Source organism: Rhinatrema bivittatum, chromosome 1 (assembly GCF_901001135.1).
Source record: "Rhinatrema bivittatum chromosome 1, aRhiBiv1.1, whole genome shotgun sequence".
Classification (NCBI taxonomy): Eukaryota; Metazoa; Chordata; class Amphibia; order Gymnophiona; family Rhinatrematidae; genus Rhinatrema; species Rhinatrema bivittatum.
This window is the reverse complement of record NC_042615.1, coordinates 746,328,689-746,350,786: the sequence shown is the minus strand read 5'-3', so window position 1 is coordinate 746,350,786 and position 22,098 is coordinate 746,328,689. Positions and strand designations below refer to the sequence as shown.

Below are 22,098 nucleotides of genomic sequence, written 5' to 3'. Positions count from 1 at the left end.
AGAACTGGGAGAGGAAGGAAATAAGGATAGTAGCGTAAAAATTTACAGAGGTAACTTATTTACATTGTGCAGTGATGTCTCTTTATGGATATTAACATTGTGCAGTGAGGTCTCTCAATGGATATTTGACTCCGGAAAGGCTTGCCTGAATAGCCAAGTCTTAAGTTTTTTTTTGAATGTTGGTAAGCAGGGTTCAAGTCTAAGATCCGGTGGTAAGGTATTCCAAAGAGAGGGGCCCGCTGTAGAAAAGGCCCGGTCTCTGAGTGCCTTATGGAGTGTAGATTTAGTTGGAGGAACGGTCAGGGAGCCTTTGTAGGCGTCTCTGATAGGTCTGGATGATGAGTGCATTCTGAGGGGGATTTGGAGGTTGAGAGGGGCCTGTGAGTGGATGGATTTGTGGATGATGGTGATGGACTTGTGTAGGATTCTGTAGTGTATTGGCAGCCAGTGAAGATTAGATAGAATTGGCGAGATGTGGTCTCTTCTTCTGGAATTTGTCAGAATTCTGGCTGCCGCGTTCTGTAGCATCTGAAGTGGTTTTATGTATGAGGCTGGGAGACCTAGCAATATTGAATTGCAGTAGTCCATCTTGGAGAAAATTACTGATTGCAAGACTGTTCTGAAGTCATGAAAGTGTAGTAGTGGTTTCATTCTCTTGATTACCTGCAGCTTGTAGAAGCAGTTCCTGGTTGTATTGTTTATAAATGCTTTTAGGTTCAGGTGTTTGTCTATTACTACCCCTAGGTCTCTTGCATGTGTAGCAATGGTGTTAACTGTTGCAGAGTGTGGGGAGTTGCTATTTTCAGGGGAGATGAGGAGGAGTTCTGTTTTGGCCGAGTTTAGAATCAGGTTTAGGTTGGCGAGGAGTTGGTTGATCTCTTGTAGGCAGTTTTCCCAGTATTTGAGGGTTTTAGAGATAGTTTCTTTGATGGGTATCAAGATTTGTACGTCGTCGGCGTATAAGAAATGTTTTAGTTGTAGGTTGGTTAACAGTTGGCATAGAGGAAGAAGGTATATGTTGAAAAGGGTTGGGGATAGTGAGGAGCCTTGAGGAACTCCTTGTGAGGAATTGTAGCGGGGAGATTCTTTATTATTGATTTTAACTTTGTAGCCTCTGTTACAGAGGAAAGACTTGAACCAAGTGTAAGCAGAGCCTGTAATTCCAATGTCTGAAAGGCGGTTGAGGAGGGTGGCATGATTGACCGTATCGAAGGCTGCCGACAAGTCCAGTAGAATTAGTAGGAACGATTGTCCTTTGTCCAAGCCCATGGTGAGATGGTCAGTTAGTGATAAGAGAAGAGTTTCAGTGCTTAAGGTCTTGCGGAACCCGTATTGTGTGGGGTGAAGTATTTCATGATCTTCGAGGTAGGTAGAGAGTTGCGAATTGACCAGTTTTTCCAGGATCTTTGCTACAAAGGGTAGATTTGAGATTGGGCGGAAGTTGTTTGGGTTCATGGGGTCCAGATCTGGTTTCTTTAGTAGAGGTTTAAGAGAAGCTGTTTTTAGTGCCTCTGGGAAGATTCCCTGTGTTAAGGAGCAGTTTATAATGTCCGCAAGTGGTTTAGAGATGGTTTCGGGTATTAACAGAAGAAGTTTTGACGGTATTAGATCGAAGGGATGCGATGAAGGTTTCATTTTCTTTAGCAGGGATTGGATCTCTAAGGCGGGTGGTAGGTTCAAACGTGTCCAGTGAGATTGTCTTGTTGGGAATGTGTAGGGGGTTAGTCAGAGGGGTGGGGTTAGGTGGGAGGAGGGTTAGGAGATTGGAGATTTTATTTTGGAAAAATAGGGCTAGTTCATTTGCTTTAGCTTGTGCTTGTTCACTAGGGAAGGAATGAGAGTTAGGTTGAGTTAGTTCGGATACGTAGGAGAAGAGGGCTCTTGCGTCAAAGATAATGTCGTGGATCTTGAGAGCGTGGAAATCTCTTTTTGCCTTTAGAGTGTTGTTCCTGTAATGGTTGAGGGCAGATTTGTAAGTAGACAGGGTACTGGCACAAGGGGTTTTGCGCCATAGGCTTTCCTTTTTTCTGAGGGTTTGTTTGAGTTTCCGTAGGTCCTTGGTGAACCATGGTTGTCTCTTATGTGAATTCAGGTTGAGTATTTTTGTTGAAAGAGGACATAATTTATTTGCTATTTCCTCTGTGATATTGCTCCAGGATGATATGGCTGCGTTGGGGTCTGCAAGGTTTAAGTTTGGAAGTTCTTTAGCCAGGTGGAAGTTAAGGTCATCGGAAGAGCAAGATCTTCTGTAAGGGAATGGAGATTGAGGGGATTGAGGTTTGTGGGTTTCTGTCATTAAGGAGGTGGCGGAGATTAATGAGTGATCTGACCATGGGACTGGAGTGCAAATGGGATGGGATGAGTGCTTGATGCCGGAGTTTGTGAAAATGAGGTCCAAAGTGTGGCCTGCCTTGTGGGTGGGCTTATTGATAATCTGTTGGAAGCCCAAGGCTGAGAGTGTGGAGAGGAGGGTTTCACAGTTGGTTGTGAGTGTGGTGTTATTGACATGAAGGTTGAAATCTCCTAGGATCAAGGATCAAGGATCAAGGATCATATTTTTATTCAATGTAAGATAATTGTTCCTAACTTCAAACTAAATTGTGCTAACGCTGCCCATAGTAGGCAGTTTCAGATCATTTGAGAACCACTGAAAAAAAGGACTTATAGTCCAATTCAAGTGTTAAAATAGATATCACCACTATAATTGATGAGTTTTATTCTTCTTTGTCAAGTTTTAGATGAGGTTGTGCCTCTTAAGTCTGTCAAGGCTTCCAGAAAAAAAAAGTTTGCGGTCTCTTGATTTACTCCAGATTGTCAAGAGCTAAAACAGACAAATTGAGAGGCGATGGCATGTCTCCTTATCCCTGGTACAAATCTTATATTAACAGCTTCTCAGAGACGGATTTACTATTTTGGCACCCTTAGGCAGTGTTGGTGCTCTCGCCCCATCGCTCCCCTCTCCTCCCAAAGTTAGAAAACAGGGAGCAAAAGGTCGAAGACACAGTCCCTTCATTTCCCCTGGCAGCTCAGGGATAGAATCTGTGGCAAATATTTAAAAATTCTGAAGCAAATTGGCAAACATTTCCATTTTTTTTATCACATTATAAAAATACATTTGTTTTAATTATTAGTATAATTAATTTTATTTTTATTGGTGAGGAAAAGTGATCTCAAGTATTGGCACAGGGAGGAGTTCTAAGGGATGGGGAGAGGAAGTGAGGAGCTTGAGAAGGAAAGAGGACTAAGGATGAGGAAGATTAAGAATCTGGGATGGGGAAGAGGAGGGAAAGAGGAATATTCTTGTAATGAGGAAGGAAAGGAGGGAGTAAGAATTGGAGGGGACTGGGTTCCAAGATCTGGGGGATAGAATCCAAGATCAAGGGAAAGACAATTTGAACTGCACTGGGTGGGAAGGAGGTGTCCCTGCTCCTCCTTGTATGTCCTAACATCCCATCCAACATGACACATACAGACACATTGGGAACCAATCCCTTTTCTCTCACACTCCAAAACTGCCCCCTACCCTTGTTCCCCTGTCCCTCACACACAGACATACACGCCCCAGCTGATTCCCCTCATCCTACCTTCAATTAGCCCTTCCTAATCTCCCCAAAATGATTCCCCTTTGCTTCGTCTGCTGCAGGCTTGGTCCCTTTCCTCTCCTGTTCCTGCATGCTGCCTAGAGAAGCAAAGCAGGATGAGGAAACAGGATTAAGAAAAAGAGTGATGTCCTCTGCTGAATGAGATTCAGCACAGCTGATTTTTGCCGCCCTAGGCACAGGTCTAGTGTACCTATTGACAAATCCAAGCTTGCAGCTTCTGAGATCCTTTAAGTCGGCTTATGGAGTTGTGAAAAGACTAGGTATGTAGCTATGTAGTGTGTTTGTCCAGTTTTTGGCACATAACTAAACAAATGCCAGGATTTAAATACCCAACTGGCTAAAATGTTAGCCAGATAAGTCTGGGGCATAGCGGGGGTGATCTGGGATGGGATTTGTTATTTGGTTAAGTTTACTGGATAAATACTTATTTTCAGTGTTATCTGGCTGACGTAGATGGATAACTTTAGGGCAGCCAAACAAAAGATCTAAAGTTAGCCAGATAAACTTAAATTGGCCAACTTTAAGATAGCCAAGTACATTCAGTGGCTCACCTGCACTGCTGTATATCCCAGCTAAATAAGCAGAAAAAGTTGTATCTGGCTAAGTTACCTAGCCTGCCAGCGACTGAATAGAGACAAATATTTTTCGACCAGGCTCATAACCTCGTTATGACCTCAAGAACATTTTAGAAGAGTCAATGAATTAATTGGTAAGCCTAATTCTAAACATCTAAAGATGGCGCCGGCCAGCCAGTGCTCCTACCATGTGACAGGGGCCAGCCAATGGCACGGATACCCTGTCACATAGTAAGGGCAAAGGGCCATCAGTGCCATTTTTATTAGTGGCAGCCGACGGCCTGAGAGCAGGAGATCGCTCCCGGTGCCCCCACTGGACCACCAGGTAATTTAAAACATTTGGGGGGGATTTGGGAGGGTGGGGGAAGGTAAGGGATTAGTTTTAAAGGGTCGGGGTGGGTTTGGGGGTTGTTTTGGTGTGCCGATTTTCCTGCCCCCCCCAAATAACTCCCGTTAGTGGACACAAACCCGATTAACGATTTTTCACGATAAATCGGGTGAATTTCTATTGTATCGCACTCTTACGATTTTTGACGATTTAAAAAATATCGGACGATATTTTAAATCATCAAAAAATGATTCACATCCCTATTACTTATTATAAAATTATAAAAAAAGAGCTCTCAGACTGTTACAGAGTTTTATAGATGAGAATATCATCTTGGATTTGCATCAATGTGGGTTTAAGACTAATCATAATACAGAGACACCCTTTTCTGTGAGGTTGCTAGGAACAGGGCGGTTATTCTAGGTATTCTAGATATATCTTCTGCTTGTGACACCCTTAGCCACCAAATTTTTTTAATCTGTTTGGAAGAGAAAGCATTGTCTTAAAAGTTAGAGCCATTTTTAACTTCTCGCACTCAATAGGTTGAACTAAACGAGAACCTTTCATCTGTGAAGTTTATAATTGCTGGAGTTCCACTTTTATTTACTTCCACTTGGGAGGCTCATTAGTTCTCATGAAGTAAAATTCAAGTTATATACTGAAAATATTAAGCTGGGAATATCCATTCTAAAAATACAGATGATGTTTGCAGGCAATAGTCAAGTAAAAGCTTGCTAACGAGTTGGCTTTACAGGTATCCAAAACAAATTTGGTGGGCGGGCGAGCTGATCTCTAGACCAGAGATCATGCCAAACAAATTTAAGGTATGTAATTACACAAAGGGTATATTGAATACAACTCTCTATGAACTTGTCATAAAATTACACAAATTTAGAGAGCCAAATTATATATAGTAAATATACAAAATTTATTTAAATTCACCCACAACCTATGTAGACAATAAAAACTAAGCTAGCACACTCACACATTCATACCAACACATTAAAAAATATGTTCATTGAGATATCACATACAAAATGTAGTCTCTTGCCACGAATATATTACACATATGTATTTTCTTTACAAACAATCAACAATGTAAATCTTATCTATTGCCATAAGTTTCTTAAACTAAGATGTATAATTCCTGATGTCCGACAAAAGTAGATCACAAGATCTCTTCGTTTCACTCCTCACATGAGGGGCTTCCTCAGGGACCAATGTAATTCACATATATTGCATATGCAGACGCGCTGCAATAAACCAATATAACAGGGATTAACCTCCAACTTAATCTAAAAAACCTTTTTCACCCATAACCAATGACAATATCTCTTCAATTTTTCAACTCCAAACTTTAACCATTAAAACCCTGCCCAATTCACCATCACCGAACTTCAAAATTATCTCCTAATTCCCTTTTTAAACCTATCCTTTAACCATACCCGTTACAATCAAAACAATGAAAACACAATTTTTTCTTCTTTTTCCTCTTAGCCTATACTGAACCACCTGACAAACTCAGGTCAAATATATATCACGACCACACCTACCTTGAGTTATAAATATCCGAGTGTTTTACTTCATTAAGTTCTTATAAACGCCATCCTTCACAATGTTTTCGATACCTCTAGGGCCATCAATCCAAACACTTCCTTGTTTCACAGCATGTCACGCGGTGTTCCCGCTAATTGTTACAAACTGATACTGACTTCAATCCTTTTCATGAATCTTATAAGACACACCAACCCGTGCTCTCAAAGAACATATCCTGCAACGATATAACCCACAAATTGTTTCTTATACCTAAAGAACTTGCTTACCATTCACCACCAACTACTGCAATGCACAGGAAACCTTCCAATACTCACGTTCAGACCGGAGGTGACGTGCCACGTCGTCACTCACTGATGAATGAAAGTAATGCTGATTCAAACAACTTTATATGAAGCGAACACAGATAATTGGACGCACTTGCCAATTATCTGATCACAGCCTCAACATAATGTGCAAATAACAAACACCCCCAGTCCACTTTTATCCTAATCAGAACCCAATAGACCTTGCTGGAACTATTCAACTACCCACCTCTTAATAAAATGCATTCCATTCTATTGGACCATTAAGTCCTAACGGGATCACAGTCTGCCAACTAAAGATAAATTGTTGTTCAATCTTTCTTAACATGAGGGATAAATCTCCCCCATGTTGAAGGGTTACTTGCTTGATCACAAAAAAACGAATATCTTCCACAGTGTGGCTTCTCTCAATCCAATGACTTACTAAAGGAGCATGTTCCCGCGATGCCTTAATACGGCTCCGATGCTCAACAATACGACAACGAATGGAGCGCGTCGTTTGTCCTATGTAGATTAAATTACACGGACAAATGATAGCGTATACCACTCCACTAGTATTGCAATCAAACAGCCTTGGAATTTTATAGGGAAATTTCAAATGAGAATGACAAAACATTTGACACCGCAGCGTTTAAGGGACAGTTTTTTTCCATTGACAGAGGTCTGGGACTTGAGGATGATTTTAGATTCCAATCTTTCTTTCAAAGCAGATATTAAGGCTATTTTAAAACTTGCTTATTTTAAACTTTGGTCGTTAGACTCCTAAATACATCCTGATTTCAGATCAGTTTTGCAAGCTTTTATATAGGGATGAGTATTAGTTTGAAACAAAAATGGGATGAATGAGCCCATTTTTGTTCGTATCAAACAAAATTAATTTGGCTACCAGAAAACAAAAATTTGAATAACCTAAGCAGCCACGACTACCCATTGCAGGGATAGAATCAGATGCCCATGACATTAAGTTATGCACAAAGAATTGCCCTGACTCGTAAATAATATTGACTTGATAAATAACAATACAATTAGATCTTAAGTACCCGAGCCATAAAGTAATATCACAACTGCAAGAGTGAACCTAGAAAGTAATGGTGATTTTGTGACAATGGCTCACCTCGGACAATCAGATCTGCCACATAAAAGCAAAGTCATGGTCCTTTCGAGGGGCATCAAAGCAACTTGTTACCCGTCAGCATGCCACCTGCAAGCAAGGCTCACCGTTCTCATTCAATGGGAACAGGTCTGTTGCCCATACTGGTGACACTGACCCTGACAATAGACAATCCCCTAGCATAGTTTGTGAGGTCACAATTTGTCATACATCCCACCCCCTCCTGGGCCAAAATTCCCCAGGCTCAGGTACTCCTGACACAGGACCCGGCCAGCTTGCCCGGGATCCCCCACTAAAGCTGCAACCATCATCCTGTTAGAACAAAAACTTTTGGATGGCCAGTCTTAAAAGTATTTAGGAAGAGGTCCTGGGCCATACCAAGACAAGTGTACCCCATCTTTGCAGAAAAATTCAGCACATTCAATGCACAGCCAGTGCTGCCTGATGTGGTAAACATCACACCGAGTGGTGAAATTGCCCACTTGCTTATTGAACTTGGCTACCATCTATCTCATAAACGTGAACATCGGAACCAGTGATGAGGGAGAAATCGGACCATAGAACACGAGTGCCAGGCATCAGTGATGTGATGAGAGCAATGTTGCTTCTAATGCTGTTATCAACAGCTGGCCAGAAACATATCCCAGATCATTGCCTCCCAATAAATAATCAGGGGGATAGATCTGACCAATAACTGGTCAAGAAGGGAAATAAACTGTTCCCAATGCATTCTTTTCTGTCAAGCCATACCATCGCATACAGTAGAGCAGGGCCCAAATGCGTGCTTATAAACACCAGATCTTGCCTGGTGCTTTTCCCTACACATAAATGAGTGGCCCACAATTCAGACCATCTGCCACTACCAGTGGTGTCCTACAAGATGAGAACAAGAGATGTTGGAAATGACCTGGCCTAGGCTACCATTCACCTGTCTGATGTTAAGAGAGAAAAGCTGTGGAGCGGTATCTGTCAGTACACTGTATAGTGCCTTCAGGTAGGCCTGGCACTGCTGTGCTGGACACAGCTATACTGAGGGATCGCTTCAAAATTGCATTGAATTGAAACTTGCTCAAGGAAAGTATTAGCATGTATGAAAAATTGGGAACCAACATGAATGGGCAAATGACCAGACCTGGGGCCTTGGCCAAGATAATTGTCTTGCCTCTACCTCTTTGGTCTGTTTTGGATCTTCTAATTCTTAATAGCAATTTGCCATCTGAAACCAAAATGTCTGATTAGGGGGGGCCCAGAGTTAGCATCCTGGGTGCTAATCACTGGCACAACCTCAATTAAGTCTCAAGCAGCAACGAAAGTGATAGTAAAAGCAGCTTGAAATAAAACTAGTTCAAAGCAGTATGCAGCTTTAGCTGGCAAGATATACCAAGCTTGAGCAAATGCGTGTATAAAATCTGTCTGACTATTCTGTGTAGGGATCTTGGATTTACATAGTCTGGCTGGATTATTTCACTTTGAAGGCTGAGGCAGGATTACAACCACCTTGAAACTTGGTGAAGGTGGTTGTAATCTTCACCTTGAAGACATCGGCCAAGTTGACATGAACTAACACCTCTGGATGACACCGACTGCCTGGCTTGAATTATATACCGTAGTATCAGATGGATAAGGACAGGACCATATACCATTCATTGTTAGACCATTTGGCCATTATGGCGTTATAGCCACTTACATATGACCACTATGTGGCCAGTGACATGGAACTGTGCAGCAAATCAAGTCTATCTTTGCTCCAATGGCCCACAGATGTGTCCATACTGGGATCCCTGTCTCACTGGCATCTAGTGCTAGATTCCAGAGTTCTTCCCATTTGAAACAAGAAATAATCAGCAATCTTAGAATGTGTTTAGTGCATGCAAGCAGATTCAACAATTGGAAAAAGTTCAAGGAAGGTAATATTCAAAGCTACACACAATCATGTGCAATCTGTCTCCAAGTCACTAAATACCAGAAGCACTGGCAAAATCTACAGAAGCATCCAAATATAGGTCCAAATCTGCACTGGACAAGAAATGATCCCATATAGTTAGGTCCTCCTTTAAAGACTTTTCACTCTTATCCAGTGATTGCTCCTGCATACAATTACCACTGCCAAGGTGAGCTTGCATAAGAATATATATCTCATTGGGATAACTTTGCAACTGAATGCCAAGCTCCCAATTATAGACCATTTGTGAGCAAGTGTGACCTTGCATGCTTGGGACATAAGGTGAATCAGTATGTGAAGTATCCCCAGCTTGTGCGAGTCTAAAAACACCATCAGGATGGAGTCTAATTCTACACCCAGAAATGTTAAAATTTCTGGTAGGGGCCTCCAGTTTGTTGGCAACCAACAGTATCCCAAAGCAGCATGCTAGGTCCTGAAACCGATAAAATACCTCTTAACATGCATTGATACCATTAGGGCTGACAAGAAGTTATCTACATAATGGATCAGACTTTGCAACTGTACTAGCTCCCAATGTAGGAAGGTACTGAATATTTTGAAATAAGCACATGAGACAGAGCATCCATTAGCATACAGTTGTCAAAATAGGCAGCATCAAAATATATACATAGCAAGGGAAACTGACAAAGTGCATGGGGAGAAGCACAAGAAACTTCATATCAGCTTTTGATATAATTACACATTTCACCAAAATAAATAAAAAGCCTCCGTGAAAATCCCCCTACTATAATAATAAAAATTACAAATACCAGGGATTTAAAGAGTTACTAATCAGACTCTGGTGTCCGGTATCCTTTTTGCTCACTCATAAAGACAAATTGATAAAAACTGAGCCAATGTCACAGGCAGACATTTTAGAAGTAAAATGTTTCTGCACTTGTTGGAGTTTTAACTGATGAATGGTTGAAACCCCGTGAAGGGATACCGGACACCAGAGTTTGTTTAGTAACACATTAAATACCCAGTATTTGTAATTTTTTATAATTATACATTTGCCACACTCCCCAGAACGGTCCTCATCAGGAATGAAATCATTCACAGATTCACCAGCTGGGTAAGAAAGGTTATATAATCAATTTTAAACTTACCAGGCCTTTCTTGGGCACTATAGCAAGAGGTGGCAAAGCCATTTTGGGGGAAAGGAGGTCCCAGAAACAGGCTTGCCACCCACCCTAATCCCATCTTGGTCCTTAGCTTTTCTTTCACAACCCTGGCAAGGTGAATGGTGGACAGAGCATTGACGCAGCAAGCTGGCGTTTAACACCAAAATAAGGGATTTTAAAAATATCCCCGATGCCCTTAACAAGGTGACAGTAGCCTTTTCGTTGGGAAAACATGCTAGACGGCTCTCTCTTTCCTTCTACAAAACAGATGTTTGTACTCAGGCAAGTATGTTTTCATTTGCCTTTTCTATCGATACCTTTTTTGGGGCACCTGGAGGCTGGATGGTTGGCCAAACAACTTGTGCATATCTGCTTGCATTTACAATCTTGCATGCAGCATCACCAGCAAGCTTCAGGCATGATGTGGCCTGTGTGTCCGCAGTACCATGAAAGGGACTATTGTATGCTTCTGACTCGGATGACCTGGCTATCGTGCGTGTGAGTCATAATTCAACATCATGCTCAGTGTGTCCACCATCCTCTCTCTAAATGTAGTCATAACAGAGCCAGGCAACTCCCTTGTATGTTGAGTGCACACTTACAATGGTGTCTTAAGTAAGTAGGACCACAAAGCAAAATGCAGCGTTGGGTGTTGTGACAAATGCTACTTTTGCCGTCTTTAGCTCTAGCGGGTGATGTGACAAGCGGTACTACTGCTGGATGTTCGATACATTGAGAGAACGCTGATTTCCTATACCAAGACATAAGCCAGTCAGTTTAAAGCCCCCATGTTTAAGCCGCTGCCGTTTCGACACGACCGAACATTATTCAGCCGTTGACACTGTCTCAGCAATACTCTGTTCCAACTGCACAGGAAATGCAACTATCGTTGGCATACATTGTGTTGGATGCAGTGGATTAACTAGCGATTGGCTTCGATTGGCTTATAAATCTTTAAAGGACTTTCTCCAAGTAGAGTCATTTAAATGGTTTTTTTCTTTGTATTTTTTTTTCCATGTTTTCCTTTTCTTTCCCACTTTTTTGTGGGGGTAAATTCATGTTTATGTTGTGTTGGCCGTCATGTCTGGTGTGATTCTGTGGAGGATATAATACTGGTTAGAGAACTGTGACTCGATGTTTAGTGAAGTAAGGAGACGACAACATTTATTTACACAGTTTTTAGATCTTGTTAAAAAGGATTTGATGCTATTCAACAATAAAGATTTCGATATTTCTCTAACCCCAGAGGGCTTACAATCTAGAAGCCTGATTCATCAAGGTATTTTCTCATAGACACTGAATGGGAGAAAAGCCTTAGTGAATCAGGCAGTAAGTTTGTACCTGAGGCAACGAAGGGTTAACTGACTTGCCCAAGGTCACAAGGAGCGGCAGTGGGATTTGAACCCTGGTTTGTATCCCACTGCTCTAACCACTAAGCAACTACTCCACCTTCAGTGGAAGTAATTCCCCCTGCAATCACGTGGGCCCTCAGCTGCCGCCCCTCCCCTGACGGGAATGAATGGCAGACGGGGGCAACTGAGTTGGGACCCACAGGGCATAGTTGCCTTGTCTACTGGTCCTTGATTGGGGTAGATTCTTTAGACATACGACTACTGTCCATAGCTAGCTAGCCTTGCTGTTTTTCTCTCTCTCTCATTTTATATTTTGACAATCCAGTAGGTTCACTAGAATTGGGCAGTGTCTCTCCAACGTTTTTGGTGTCCAAATGCAATTCCTTATTTTTATTTATTTATTTTTTGGCATGCACCTAAAAGGAGAGGGAGAGGAAATAAGGCATTCACCAAATTAGCTACGCTGGCAGCAAAGAGTGCAGGAAATCAAAGGCTGCTCCCTTCTTTAACACTCTCATTGCCCATTCAAAACTCTCTACATGCCCATGGGTTCAAAATTGCCCAATGAGGCAAACTATTTAACTGGCCCAAAGATGCTTTGCTCCACCTATCTTCCGGTGAGAATTGGGACAACTCCTTCTGAGCAGCTGCAGGCGCTCTGGCAACATCAGAGATGTCATTGGAGCAACCACATCGGGCCATGCAAAATGGCCCTCAATCTGCCTGTACCGACTCCCCCCCCCCCGGCTCACTGATGAGTCCTCCGCCCCTCCCCACCTTTAGGTGCATTAATACCAGGTTACCCGGTGGCATCTGCACACAGCATAACACTACAGTGTTTTGTTTTAATACATTTTCAAACCATGACAAACAGTGCCCCTATTTGCAATATTTTGCCGAAAGCAAAACAATAAATAAAAGACCCCCAAAACAGATGAACCCTCCCCTCTCAAAACAAAGAAAACATACATTTTTGGCCAGGTACATCCCTGTTTTTATATAGTCCCTACATTTGATTATTGCAATATGGTTTATCCAAAAAGCAAAAACGATTTGTAAGTGATACAAAATTCTGATGCCCATCTTATTACTAATATTATAGACATGAGCAAATGACACCAAAAAAAGACTGTCTTGCACTGGCACCCAGTGGCCTTGTGTGTTAAATGTAAGGTTTTATCTTAAGAATATATATATTTTTTAAAGCCTGCAGGAAAATAGTCCAGAGCATTTTTATTTTTTTTTTAAATTGTCCAGATCACACTTTGCGCTCAGTATGTTCAAAATTCATTTTCATTCTGTCATTGAAAAACCATTGTGCATTTCTTTTACAGGCCTCACAATTGTGGAGTAGTTTACTACTTGCCCTTAGTCAAAAGAGAGAGGCGCGATGTACTGCGAATCAGAAAGAACTTGCAAACCTTGTTTGAAGAAGTTGTTCCCCAAATTCTTGGCTGATTTTAGGGTACTGCTCCAATTTCTGTTTATGTATGTTTTCAGTCCATCTTGTGTTATGGTTCTCTTGTTTTATGCATTTTATTGTTCAATGTTTTAAATTTGTGATCCGCTTTAAACATGAACACATTTGTGTAACAAAATGTTTTAATAAATAAAATCATATATTATGTGCGCAGATGACAATTTTCAAAGCCATTTACCTGGGCAAATTGGCCAGTCTGAAAGTTTCCCTTCTGTGCTGAGCTCAAAATGCATCTGGGCTTCCATAGTGCATTGTGCTGCTAGCTGGATTAAAGAGAGGCATTTTCAGGTCAGGGGAGTAAAACACCATAAAGCAGATATTAAGTGGGCCAGTGAGAGGGAGTGACCCAGGTACCCTCCCTCGGATACTCAGCAGCACTTATCCGGGTAAATCTGCCACTGAATATACCCAGCTAAAATTATTCTGCTAACTATAGGACAGGGACTTTTCGGATCAGATTTACCTGGCTAACTTTAGCCTGATAGCACTAAAATATCAGCGCTCACTGGTTAAAAAGTTTTACTATGTCCCCTAAACACCTCCATTATTACCTATTTTTATCCAGCTAAATATTGTGCGGGTAATGAGTTACTCACATAATTCAGTCAGACGGCTGGGGGAGTTGTCAAATCTCAAAGTGACCTGGACAAAGCTTTTGAATAGTGACCTCCATACATACAATTGATTTTCAAAAAAATGCATGCCCATTATCTTGCTCCCGTAGTATGCAAGCAGTTTTATGGCATATGCTTGTGGCTGCTAATTGTCAAAAGGGAAATACCACAGGTAGCTTTCCATTGAAAAGTAGCAGCAATATACACAAGGTAAAAATGCCCATGTATACTGCAATTAATGTGGACTATTCAAAATTGCCCCCTATCAGACTACAAATAATTGATGAAAAAGGCAACCTAATCAGAATACAAGCTTAAAATATATCCTGTGACCATCGGCAGGGTGGCACATAAAGGTAATTGGATATATGATGCCTGAAACCGGTATTCACTTTCTTAGAAGTTCCCTCCTTGCTAATCTATGATGTTTATGTTACATTGGTCTGATATAGTCGGAGGAAATATGAAAAAAAAAAAACAAAGGCACTTTGAGAATGGAGGTTGATTCCTGAAACAGTCTCCAAAACACAGGTAGTAGTAACCAAAACAATGACAGAATTCAACTGGAAAGGAGAAGGGAGGGCACTGGTGGAATCCAAGACTGAAGGCAGCCCAGAGAACGTCTACCAATACATTGCGGGGTCTACGCCAAAAGCCAAATGAGACTGAAGGCCATAAATATGTACATCCTAGCACAGAGAAAAGACAAAAATGATATAAGAAAAACAAAACAGTCACACAAGTCAAACGTTATTTATGAGCAAGAAGCAAATTTTCAAAGGAAGGAATGCTCTAGAACAAGAGATCATGGTACGAGGCTCCAAGGAAGCAGAAAACAGGAGCCACCTCAGAAAATATGAACAGACTGGTGGATGTATAGAAAGGCCTCTGAAGGGAGGCAGTGAAGGCGGAAACGGTAATAAAGCTAATAAACAAACAGACATGGGATAAGCACAAAGGGTCCCCAAACTCCAACTAGTGAAAGGTCAGCTAGAGCTCGGATGGGATCTAAGGCTGGGCAGACTAGATAGGCCTTAAGAGTCCTTATCTGTGTCACTGTGTTTCAATATCTGAGTGGGCAGGTGCAAACAGGCAGACTGGTAAGCCAAGAGGGTCCTGCCAATTCCCATGTTAGCATGACTACATGAATGGAAAAACAACAAAACAGTCTGCAGCAAGTACATGACGATTTCCTGAAAATGGAAACTGTCCTGTGAGTCATGAAGGACAGCTTCTGTATTTTAGGTCATCACAAGCTTCACTTGTAAAAAAAGGTATAGCAGATATTGTGACGTGAACAGAAAGATCAGGGGCAAACAAGTCTGTGAAATAAAGTCTTTAATAAATCACTACAACTTTTGCTTTTTGCTGCTGTAGCATTTTTAGTTTTTTTTTTTTTTTGGGCGGGGGAGGGAAGGGAAGCAGCTTGGTGGGGTGTGAACATAATTAGAGCATTCTGTTTTAAACCAGAGAGATTTTCTTTTTTCTAATAGAAACTACTGTGGGTCGAAATGGGAAGTACAGATTGTACTTGAATACTGCAGCCGTCTTAAACTGCTTTCCAGGGAAGCTGTAAGGCTACAAGGCAAGAGGCCCAATTTAAGGGGAAGGCAAAATTTGTACAAAAAAAAAAAATCCAGACTAGCAAGAATTTTGTTCTCTTAGAAGTGAATTTTCAAAGAAGTTATGTACTTAAAAGTAACATATCTGGACAATTTTCAAAATTCCATTTAAGTGCATAAATCCTTTTGAAAATTTGGCCCTTAGTGAATTCAGCATTTGCACCTAATCTGTACCTTGAAAAAAAAATTTTGGAAAATATTTTTCTTGTGCCATTTTGAAATATCAAATTTGATGTGGTCACAGAGTGTGCATCCTTCAGCTGTGTTGGTCATACATGGGAACATTTGATTTCCAGTCCCCCTGAGAATGTGGTGGATTAGAAGTCACACATTAATACACTCACACGTTCACTCGCTTACTCTTTCACATGCATGTACATGTTCACTCTCATACCTCTCTCATTCACCCACAGACTCTCACACATGCACACTCACTCAATTCTCCCCCTCTTCTATACACACACTCACCTCAGTAACAGCAAACCCAACACTTTGGGGTAGGTTTTAAAAAAACTTACGCGCTTGCTACCTGACGTGCGCACATGGACGTGTGATTTTCCTCAAATACGGAGATGAGAGCTAGCGTGTAGCTTTATTTCTTTATAACCCATATTTATACAGCACCTTTGGTTGGTAAGTGGGTTGCAAACTCCTCTCTGGTAACCAGGGTTCTGCAGATCTGGGCCAAGCAGATATGGTGTTGGACCTGGCTCGAGGTGATCTCAGTGCTGGAAAGGCTGGGTTAGTCTTCTCTGAGGCTAGGAAAACCTTCCTTCACTTTCTCAAGGGGCTAACCCTGGCAGATGCCACTTGGATCCGATCTCCGTGAATAAAGCTCAGTTTAAAGTCACAGTTTGCTGGTTGCAAGAATAAGGACAAAATAAATAATGAAAATCCAGAGCCATAGGCTTCACCATGGAAAATACAATTTAAAAAATAAAGGACATTTCAGCAGCAGAGTTCCTTCCCTTAGAAGTTCCAATATGGAAGCAAAAAAACCCTTCCAAACCAGAGTCATCCATAGATAGCATCAGACCGGGCAACTAGTGGGACTGCAATCAAAACTCCAAGAGTTTATTTCCACTTATTTCTTTGCAGGTTTTCAGTGCTTTTCTCTCTTCCAGTAACCCTTGCCATGTAATCATTTTAAAGTGACAAAGCCCCCCAAACAAATAAAAATAAAAATCAAAGTGAAATAAACCATAAACTGAAAACACCACTTTGCTAGTACAACATTGACTAATAGTTACTATATGGAACCCTCCATCCACTCTTTCAAAAAGAAATTGAAAACCTCATATTCCTAAACGCCTACCAACACCCCCCCTAACCCCCCCCCCCCCTTTAACACCCACCATCTCTCCTGCTTAAATGTTTATACTGGATACATGTGCCCCCTCAAGGCTTACCGCCACTCGTTTATTAAAGTTCGTTCCTAATTTCTCGTTTCATTGTATACTTAGCTCCAACCAGTTTTTGTTAAATGTAAAATAGTACGACCTCTTGTCATACTATTCCAATTGTTGTTATGTGAACCGATGGATGTATGCCAACGAATGTCGGTATATAAAAGCAAATAAATAATAAGAGGAAAACATTGTAAACTGAGTCAAATGATGCCGCCTCTGGTAAAGTAGGATTTGATAAGGTTGTGTCCATAGCCCTCCTAGGCCTTTAAGCCAAGATGCTAGACATTTAGGAAGACAGCTTCCATAATATTATCCAGTCCAGGCCCAGAGACTGTTACAGCTTTGCTCTTGCTGAAGACTTCAGGCTTTCCAGAATAGAACTTGAGGATCTTACCGCAGATATTTCTAGGGCCTCAACACCGACCTTATTAGTACTTAAAGTAACAGTGGGTCCCTGCAGTTAGTATCCAAGAGTCACCTTTATGTGACTGAGATACCTAGGGAATGTATATATTTTTTAAATGGCTTACTGTATATGTAGGGCCCCAGAGGGACCACTGCAAAGGCATGGCTTGTGGAAATGCTATGCATTTAGAGAAATAGAGAGAGAGAGGGGGACATACACGCCACAGCACCCCCATCTGAAGCTGCTGCAATGCTTATTTCCTGTGTCTGTGAAAGACAGAAACATCTACAGGTGCTGTGGATTTTTTTGGGTTGAAAGTCAGAGGAAGAGAGGTGTCTCTTTTCAGTTTATGTTTCCTGAAAACTCCTAGGCCCCAGTAGGTGGGGCAAGAAATTTAAGCTATAAAGATTTGCCGAACTGATTGCTCACCTGGATGTTAGAGATTATGTTGTTCCTAATTAGAATTTCAGTTGAAAGGAAGTTTTATTGTGAGACTGTGACTTAAATTTTCCCATTTGGTTCCCTTAGCCCAGCATGGCAGAAGTATTGGTGGAGGTAGAATATTTATCCAGTATCCAATCTAAGTGGCAGAACAAAGGAGAGGAGAGCCTGGAACGCCCACATCTGGTGTTATCCACTATCTGTGCCCATTCGGTACAATTGAAAGGAAAGGAGAAGAGAAGTGGAGATCAGAAAACAGATTCAAGGAATTTGACATGGAAGTTTAAGTTGGGAAGACAACCCCACTATTTCAAAATTCTAATTCAGAATAAGGAGGGACCCCGAGGGTTCAGAGAACCACAACTCAATTATTTATCTAGCTGATTTTTGTCGATATTATCTGGAAAATATTTGTACTGAGTGCTGTTTTTCATTTACATTCAATTCATCAGTAAAGTTGCCTCCGGTTCGGGTACTGCCAAATGTTAGAGGAGCTAAAAGTTCAGGCCCAAAGCCTAGGAGATCATACTCCCCACTCCCCCTACAGCATCCTGTAAGGCCGGTGTTGAAGAGTTTGAGACGTGGGAAGGCCACTTAGCTCTGGGTATTGTGCGTGTGCCCCATGGACTCCTTGCTAGGACTCCTGTCCAGGGGTTATATGTATATCTACAGGTAAAAGGCCTAGGGACCCTTTACCAGAACCTTTTTTCCCACCGAAGGAATATTTATGTTATAAACCATTTTGCTAGGCCCTCTCCTAGGCGTGGCCCACCTAGGCGTGGCCGGAATAGTACAATCCTCATTTTAATGTAGAGATCCCAGATAAGATTCTAGAGAGGTGTTATGATTCTTCAGCGGAGATTTTCCCCAAGTCAAGGGAGTCAAACTTCCTCATTTCTAGGTTTTTCTCCATTGGAAGAATACCCTGGGTCAAGTTTCCCCTTCTCAAACTGAGACACTGTGCAGAAACAAGTAGTGGCACAGGAGTACTGAAGGATCTGGAGAATAAAATGAGAAAGCCATCAGTTAGCCCTGCTGATCATCTAGATGCCAATCTGGCACCAGCTGCTGGAGAGGTGGAAGAGGAGACAGCTACCTAGCTGGGCTTACACGGGGCAGAAAGAAAAACGCCACAGAGCTCATGCTTTGGAGGTAAAGTACAACAGTGTGTCTCAGGACGAGGGAACCCTACCACCGATACAAGAGAAATCAGAATCACAGGAGGGCATGAAGGAACCCCAGGAAGAATTGCTGTAACTGTTTGTCATGGATGTTAGAAGGAGAAAATGTATCATCATGTGCCAAATAATGTTGAAGTTTCACAGTAAAGATGTTTATTTTTGACTCATAACTATGTGGAGAGTCTTTGTTGAAAATTCAAGTCTAGTGCCTTTGGTCCTCAGACAAATCCGTCCCCCTACTGTGGTGCTCCCTTGGGCAGTGGAGATCCCCAAAGGGGGTTACAGTACAATTATAAAATTGCTTTTAAGATGCATTAACTCCCTTAGTCTCTGTTTTATTTTGCTTTCATCATTGTTTCAATGGCTTGATGTGCCCAAATTTGGGACATAGAAAAATTAATGCCCGAAAGTTATTATGTAAGTTTGGCTAATAAAAAAAAAAAAAAAACACAAACCAAACACAAATACATCTCAGAAGCCCTTCATATATGGGAAGGCTGAATAGACCAGTATTGGTCCCTAATCTCACTTACAGGCCGATACAGTACAGTGCGCTCCGACAGAGCGCAGTTAGCCTGCTATTGGACGCGCGTTTTCCCTTACCCCTTATTCAGTAAGGGGAGGAAAACGCACGTCCAACCCGCGGCACCTAATAGCGCCCTCAACATGCAAATGCATGTTGATGCCCCTATTAGGTATGCGCGCAGGATACAGAAAGTAAAATGTGCAGCCAAGCCGTACATTTTATTTTCAGAAATTAGCGCCGACCTTTGGGTCGGCGCTAATTTCTTCCGGCACCGGGAAAGTGCACAGAAAAGCACCAGGAAAGTGCACAGAAAAGCAGTAAAAACTGCTTTTCTGTGCACCCTCCCACTTAATATCATAGCGCTATTAAGTCGGAGGTCCCGAAGAGTAAAAAAATAAAAAAATAAAAAAATTTTGAATTCGGCCCGTGGCTGTCGGGTCAAAAACCAGACGCTCAATTTTGCCGGCGTCCGGTTTCCGAGCCTGTGGCTGTCAGCGGGCTCGAGAATAGACGCCGGCAAAATTGAGCATCGGCTGTCAAACCCGCTGACAGCCGCCACTCCTGTCAAAAAGGAGGCGCTAGGGATGCGCTAGTGTCCATAGCGCCTCCTTTTACCTGGATCTACCACCGGACCTAATTTAAATACTGAATCGCACGCACCAGCGAGTGGCTGGTGCACGCGCCGGGAGAGCGGGCATTCGCCCGCTCTCCCGCAGACTTTACTGTATCAGCCTGTTACAAAGTACATTATCAGCTTCATTACAATATGCATGAGCCTCATTAATCCTTTTCCAATACATACTTTTTTTTTCTTGATATCAAATATCTGGCACTAGGTGAAGGAAGCACAAACAGCACGCTGCCAATAGGACATCAACTCAAATGAATGGTACAAAGCCAAAAATGCTTATCACACTCCTCCCCCTTCTTTCTCATTGATAGATGAGCCATACTGGATGTAGCGGGGATTCCAGGCAATCAGAGCATCCACATTTCAAACCAGTGAACATTCTAAATGGCCCTTATGTCTTGTCTCCCCTTTGTAACAACTTTTCAAAACTTAGCTCTGCCTAATGTTGCATGGAGCCAATTTCCCCAAAGCATTTAAGGATATGAAGTACCTCTAGCTCAAACACACATGTACACATTTGCTATTGTAGGTATGTTTCTGCCTGGCTGGTTCAAGGCCTGGCAAACAGACAAATTTAATGCTCTATCCAAAAATTATAACAGTTAGAACCTCCAGCAGAGAACAATATAGCACTAACCAGAACAATTAACTTGATTTCCACATAATGGCTGGCAAGAGTGCTTCTTTTATTTGGAAGCAGATGGTATACAAACAGGGACATGAATCACAGATGAATTTCTGCAGCATAGTTATTTGGACAGAATAGAGGTTTCACTTGCAAATTCAATGTAGTGTGATGGGGACCCTAAATCAGGTCCTTGTCACTAGAAATTTGTCCTTGGAGAAATGTTAAGGGACTTAACTTAACCTCTACGTTTGGAGTTATGGTGATGTGTCATTAGGAGTATGGTCCATTGGAAGGAGTATGGTCCATTGGAAGGAGAACCTATAGGAGGAAGTATCCTTGGGTCAATATAAAAGGCAAAAGGTTTATTTATTTGTGAGTACCGACATTCGATCTGGCATATCACATCTGTTTACAGAGAACAAATGAACTAGGAGGTTGTACTTAGAGCAAGAATGTGTCTGGAGCAGTTTTTTTGAGTTACGGCTGGAAGTTGGAGTGAAGTCAGGGCCTCTCTCTGCTTCTTTGCAGGCAACTGGTTAGCATCCAGCAAAGCTATGGTTCCAATACTAGACTCCTGGGCAGTGCCACCATGCCACCTAGGAAGAATTGTGGATCAAGTTACCTGTGTCCAATTTTTTTTCCCAGGAAGAAAATGTATGAGGATTTCAAATACTGAATATATCTCTTTTTAAGGAAGCGGGACTAATCCTTTAGTTCCCATGCTAGAGAAGGAGATAGAAGATATTAGGGATGTGCATGGAAAGACATTTTGATTTGGTTTTTCATTTCGGGAGGGTGGGGGGGGGAATTCATTCTTTGATGTATCTTGCAGTTTAGTTTAACAAATTGGGGAAAAAAAAAAAACCCCTCATCACACCCCCAAAAGCCTTCAGAATAAATCTAAGAACCAAAACAAAGGCCTTCACAAGGTCTTCCAACCCCCCTCCCACCCCCAAGAAAGCCAGTTAGAACGAACTGGAAATGGTCTAATCTGTCATATTTTTCACATTGGTGAAAAATGAATGCACATCCCTAGAGGCTGAAGAGGAGGTTTAATAGCCTCCTCTTGAGCTGCTGCTACTATCTCAAAGCTGCGTAAAACCCGTGAACTCCGAGTGAATCAGTGAGTTTTAGATTTTGCTTTGACTGCGAGAAACCCCAGAACAGAAGCAAGCCCTTCTTAATCCCAAGACGTGGGTTCGTAGGAGGCATATGTCAGTCAACGGAAAAAGTGGTTGTATATTCAGAAGGCTCACACAGGGGAAAG

At 41.9% G+C, this 22,098-nt stretch overlaps 1 protein-coding gene across 9 annotated transcripts in view; it reads right to left on the bottom strand.

Moving 5' to 3' along the window:
- Positions 1 to 22,098, bottom strand: part of DAB2 (DAB adaptor protein 2) — a 259,005-nt gene that overhangs the window by 220,608 nt on the left and 16,299 nt on the right. For 3 of the 9 annotated variants that reach the window (XM_029578230.1, XM_029578240.1, XM_029578221.1), the window contains 3 exons: positions 16,128 to 16,466; positions 13,552 to 13,636; positions 11,490 to 11,636 (listed from right to left, as the gene is read on the bottom strand). The exons of 4 other annotated variants lie outside the window; for them this stretch is intronic. The gene's annotated coding sequence lies outside the window, so the exon portion shown is untranslated. The remainder of the gene's footprint in view (positions 1 to 11,489; positions 11,637 to 13,551; positions 13,637 to 16,127; positions 16,467 to 22,098) is intronic. 2 more of the 9 variants (XM_029578248.1, XM_029578259.1) reach the window with 2 other exon arrangements.